This window comes from Pinus tabuliformis, chromosome 8 (assembly GCF_031772625.1).
Source record: "Pinus tabuliformis cultivar Carrire ecotype Pingquan chromosome 8, CPIR1, whole genome shotgun sequence".
Taxonomy (NCBI): domain Eukaryota; kingdom Viridiplantae; phylum Streptophyta; class Pinopsida; order Pinales; family Pinaceae; genus Pinus; species Pinus tabuliformis.
In genome coordinates, this window is record NC_142294.1 from 625012491 (window position 1) to 625019062 (window position 6572).

Here is a 6572-nt window from a genome sequence, read left to right on the forward strand (position 1 = left end):
GATACGCCCTCATGATGGTGGGGTATGCATAAGAATAGTTTTGTTGGATGGAGAGATTACCAAAGAATGATGAGGTTATGGTTTGGGCATCCTAACACCAGAATTACTGAGAAATATAATGGGAGGGACGATCTGCATGACCACCTAGCGAAATGGACTAAGGCATGGGGAACAAAACCGCAACCAAAGTGGGTACACATATTTTTCCATACTTTGGATACAATTCCCATGAACCGTATCTAGAAATGGAGCTCTACCATGGCACCGCAGAATGGGATGTATTGAAGGAATGGTTCTTATTGACCTTCAGCTTTGAAGAAGACTTTGCAAGCATCGATGAAGCGCTACAAGAGATTAAGGCATTTATCTTCAGAATTTCGATGGAACCTGTGGAACAGACCCAACCAGACTGGAGAACCCAGCTACGCCATGTGTTGGAGTGTTATAATGTGACCATTGAAGAGGATGATGAATACCCAAGAAACATTAATATGCTAGAGGCAGAGGGGCATCGTGAAGTCAAAGGCCCACAAATAGAAAACCCAGACATGCTAATTCACAGAATCACACAACTTCCTTACAAAGGCGCAAACTTGGCCAAGGCATTTGGAGGGAAGACTGGGGAGAAAGATCTTGCAGATAATATCAAGAAGGAGTATGACCTCCTCAAGAAGATGCAAGGGTACTCCATTCTTTCTATAACAGACTAGGCATTTCAAGTCGCTGCCCAGATTTTAGCTGGGAAGGTTATGAGAAAATGTTGCACGGACGAAATTCCAGCGCCAGTGGTTTCCCTTGCTGCGCAGTGCGCAAAAGGTGTACAATTTAATTAGCAAGGTACCTCTGTCAGGAGTTCCTTGTGAAATGCTGATAAGCCCAAGATGAAACCAAGTCGTTCCACTATGCTTGGTTGTTGCTGTCAATTGTGCTCATTGTGTGGAGATTGTCGGAGGACAACCAATTTCCTCCGCTCGAGGAAGGATTGATGGAGGCTATGTAATTTGCCTCCTTATGGTCTACAAAGGATGTTGCACGGATTATAGAGACAAATATATTTTGGATTTTTGTGGAAATAGATCTCCGTATGGTAATCAATTAGCATCCGGGGTTGTGCCCAACCTTATTCACGCAACTGTCAGCCTACACGGTGTTCAAGGCTGACTTCCACAAAGTCTATATCCAAGTGCAAAAGGATCCAGAGAAGAAATGGCACCAGTTGCCCCATTTGGTGTCAGAAACGAACACACAAGAGGTTGTAGCGTCATGGCCTACATAGTGGCATGCCTTGTCAAAATTAGATATTGGAACAAGCATGGGTGCAAAAAGTTCTGTTGTGCAAGAAAGAAAGGAGGCCCTGAAGAAAGATGTGTGTACCCTAGTAGAACAGAAAAACAAGGAAGCTGCAAAAAAAGCTCGCATAAAGCAAGAACGTGTTGATAAGGAGCAAGTGGAACAAGAGCAGCGCGAGTCACAAAATGGCGATAAGTCACCTTCACCAGAGACAAAGGAAAAGGAGATTTCAGGAAAAGGCGATGGAGGTGATGAAGGGCAACACACCCCCTTAATTTTGAAAAGACATGGCACAAAGCAGCAAGGAGGAACACGTAAGAAGCAAAAATCTGATAGAACACAGGTTGATCCCATGGTATTAGTAGAGGGAAATCTCGATGAGATCGATGATAAAATTTGGGACACCACCACAGAAGTGTTGCAGTAGTTCGAGCAACAATACATGCAGATGCTTGGGGGAATCTAGAAGGATCTGCGTGAATTACAGCTCCAAGCAACCAGAATCTAGGAAGATGTCAGGAAAGCGAGCGACACGCAAGGAAATTTGGCACGGGGAAAGAGTACAGTCGCGAAGATGGCCTGGCCACAGGATGTGAGAATCTTCCCTTTTCCTAAAGGTTTAGTCTGCGCCGACACAAATGAGTAGTGTGCATTTCTTCACAAAGTCACAAACATGGGACTGAACCTTGCCGCGATGTCACTTGACTCTTTACATGCATTAATTCAGGGAGTCGTGGAAGAGCTCATGATCAGAGAACAACAAGCACTCGCTGCTGTCAGTGAGTTTAAAGTAAAATATCAGGAATTGTTTGATGAAAAGACACAAGCTTCGAAGGAAAAGGAGGCCCTGTAGGTGTATAGTTCATGTCTAAAGTCAGCAGTCGCAGAGGCATGCAAGACATGCCTGAGCTTCACATCCCGGAGGATGCACAACAAGAAGCCAAAATCAGAAAACTAGTCATTGGTGTGTGTGAGGCTAAAGCAGAAGTTGGACGAGTCACTTTCAAGTTCAACATGAAGATTGCAGAACTGCAGTTAAAGTTGTAGCCCACAACTTCGCTTGAGGTTCGGGAGCAGAGCAGAGTTGCAATGAAGGAAGGCATGGCTAACTTGGACACCACAGTCACTGACTATGTGACGCTATTAGATCAGGACATGGAGCTGTTGACCAATCTGCAGGAGGACCCGAACCTGTAGACATTGAACATAGAGGTAAGGGAAAGACAACGCCAATATGATGAGGTCAAGGCAACTACACGCACCTTAGCTCCAGTGCATCACCTTGCCAAGTTACAAGAAGGAAAATAGTGGTTGGCACAGGTATAGCAAGCACAAAAGAAGGAGGCCTTTCTAAAGGCCAAGTTGCAACCTTGGTTGGAGGAGGCTTATCAAGTCATGACTTCCATTCAGGATAAACATAAGGGACTATAGAAGATGCAACAAATGATGAGGTTGGCAGTAGAAGGACCAGCCACTAAAAAATTGATCGAGGAGGTTCAACAGGCAGCGGCATAGAGCGTTGCTGAAGTTGTAGTAATCCAAGTGGAGCTAGGATATCTTCACAGTAAGATCGCAGCACCAATAGAGTGACTTGAGGCTGAGTCATGATCCTTGTGTTGGGGGTCTGTTGGGATGGGGTCCCCTGGGTTAGTTTGGGGTTAAGATAACCCAATTTTTGGTACAAATTTGTGAATAATGTAAAGTCTCTGTGATTTGTGGATGTGGAGCACGTAGGTGAATAGGAATCAAATGGGCTTAGCCCCTTGTTCTGGATAAGTTTTGAGTCAGTTTTGAGATTCACCCATGGTTGGCAAACCATGGAATTGTATGAAAAAGACCATCTTTAGGCGTGTCTTAGAGAATCTAAGATATTAGTAGAACTAGATGGAACTAAGATAGAGAAAAAAGGAAGATAAAAGAGCGAAGGGATCCAAAGGGCTTAGAAGAGGAAAGGCTCTATAGTTGAGTGCACAGAGGCCTAGGTAGAATTCTATAGCTGAGTGCGCAGACCCCTACGGCTGTGTGCATAAGGCATTTTTGAGTCTGTAATCATGAATTTAAGATCAATAAAGACAGTTTTCCAAAGAATTCCTAAGTAGTTCTATTTATATTTGTTAATGTTATATGTTGCTGATGAATGATTCTATTTATGATATATTGATTGAATACTATGCAATTCTCTTAAATAAGTCTTAATAATGTATGCAATGCATGTTTAAGTACTTTTGTGAAGACTCTGATGAATTCTCTTACGTTTACTAATACTTAAGTAAATTTGCGCAAACACCAATTTAGGAATGCTCTCTAATGCACATAAGTAGGAAATTTTATTGTTAAAGGTCCGCAAGGATTGATTGTAGACCTTCGTGAAGGTCTGAAGGCTGTTTTAACAAAGTTGCAACAACATGCCCCTAAGAGTCTATCGATCTGCGCGAAGGAAAATCTAAGGCGTTGAAAGACAACACACTAGTCTCTGTATGCAAAAACTTGGTTCTTCCATCACCCCATACTGCTTCAGGTGAGACTGTAGCCTGCGCTACGCGGGTTGTTGCCTAAAGGGCCAATAGTGTAGGGTTTTGTTGGTTGGCGCAGCTAACTCTCAACCTGGGTTAGGACCCCTAAGCCAACAATAGAAAACCCTAGCCTCCCACCAAACCTTTGAATTTGGTCTATTGTAGTTCTTAAAGGTTAATTATGGTTGATTGTAGATAGAGTATGATAATATTTGGTTTATTTTGGTTGATTATAATTTATTATGGTTGAAAATATTTAACTACGATAAAACATGTTTGTCTCGAAGAGTAACTATTGTTAACTATTAGTGACTATGGTTGAGTATGATGGTTGATTTTGGTTAAATAAATATCATAATAGCTTATTATGATTGATTTTATGTTGACTACAGTTGACTTTGGTGCTTTTTATTTCTATGTCTTTTAATTTCAATGTTAAATGATCTCTACGAGTCCTTTCTTACTCATCTTCTTCTTGAACTAACGAAAATTCCAAAATGGAATTGGTAGCACCTTTGCCCAATAGGCTATTGATGAAAATACATTTTTTTCTTAAACCCTCCCCTCTTTGAAGTCATGGAACAGTTGAAAACCAAAAACTAGGTATTGTTAAGCATGGAACAACGGTAACTCGACTAGCATGCAAAACAATGTTGGATGAGGTGGATGGTCCAAACCTTCCCAATGGTCATCAAATATATATCTAAGGTCAACACGCATCTAAATGGGACATCAAATAATATGATGCAAATATGGATATAGTGGAACTTAGAAAAAGAAGGCTACTTCAAAATATCAAATCGTGTTCTTCTTTGAAATGGAAATGAAAATCGAAGAAGAGGAACTCATCACTAATAGTTCTAGGTTTCTAGGGTTTTAAAATTATGCCATGCTTGGGGAATAAATTTCCTAATTAGAATATGGTTGATGAATAATAGGGATTTATTATAATTAGTGCCTTTAAAGGGGAGGTTCAACTTCAAAAATGAAGTGATCTTATTGATGAACTTTGAATGAAGTATTCAAATCCTATGCTTTATGGAGATGGGAGAAACCAATGTTTGAAAGAATGCATAAGGTGCCCTAAGAGTAGGAAAAGTAAAAAAAATTATCCATGAGAGTAAAACCACAAAGAGAGTAGATACTATGTGTATATAAATTTAGAACCTTGAATACAATGTCAACAAGGAAAGAGAATGCCAACTTTGGATCGAACACAAAAATATCCTAGTTGTGGGTGAAGCAATACTTTAATATTTGAAAGTTGGGTGGAAACCTAGTTCATTGTTTCTTTTTAATTTATGGCTCTATTTACATGTAATGGTTAGTGTCCTCTCTTAAGGATGCCAAGAGGTTAGGATTTTATCAACTTATATGGGTAAGAAGAAAGGAGTATGATGCTCAAACAAACACACCATGAGAGTTCAACCTCTTCTCTTTGTGATCAAAGTGAGAATTTGGGGGTAAGCCCAAAATCCATTTTCATTAAATGTCGCGAACCTGGGCCTGTGGGTATGGCCCATTGAACCTAAACGAAAGCGTTTTACTTCTCATTTTGTAGCGTGGATCTTTATAAATCGGTCATCCTTTAATGGGATTCTAAATCACCATTGCCATCATTAATACAGGCGTAATGTTTTGAAAACCCGCGCCATACACATCAATATATGGGTTTAAAAATAATACAACCGCACCGATAAGCCTCGGCGGTCCACCCCTCCGTCCAACTCCATTTAACACGCTCTCCGCTGCGCTGATCTGATTAATCGGAATCAGAGATCGCCAGGACTACATGTCAATTGATTTATTTCCCAATTCCACCGTTGCTCCACAATCAAAACCGAGTTCGATTTACCGACTGTATTTCAACGCATTATAGTTCAGATCTGATCGTTGTACTAGATCCGATCTAATACAAAGCCAATACATATATTCACGACTTCTATTAGAAATACAGATCGAAACCCACATCAGGCAATTGCTAATACGCCAGTCCTAACAGTCAAACATTTAATTAGATCTGCATCGGTCTTTTAAGTGATCGATGATTGATCCGGCACGCAACACAAGGTTTACACGTAAACATACACAAGCCTATACAATAATAAAACAGGTTTTCATATAAATACAGAACAGTTTACATTCCAGGCATTCCAGCCTCAGAGACAAGCTTGCTCGACTACATTTCACCCACACCCAAATGCCTATCTATTACTATAGATATATATCTTCTCTTTTTCGATCTCTGCCTCATTACATATATAAGATTTGAAATAGCATGGATTACAACAGATTCGCAATCTCCTCCTACACGTAATCAACGACTCCAATGAATCCCTGAGATCTCGTAACGATCTCGATTCATGCTTATCTCAATGCAACGATCACATCTTTTCGGCTTTAAATCTGTTTTAAAACAAATTTCCCATATTTTCCTCCTTCGATTCAGCTTGGCTGTCCACGTCCTCCTCGCTCCACTTCGCTTGGATTCCTCCTTAGGCTACGGTGCTGGATGCTCCTGCATCACTTTGACCTTTATTTTCCCCAATTCACTTGACTTGATAAATACAATGAGTCATCACATTGGCCCTAATTTGAATTGAATAATAGACAAACATTCTTTAGGTCGTATGGGAAGGAGAGGGAGAGACAAGATCAAGTAGTAATACATAAGGATAGACAACTAAGTAAAAGGAACTTAGTAGTAGGAGGGAATAATTTATGAGAGAAACCAATGCAAGAAAGGATGGCGATTTAAAATATTTAATT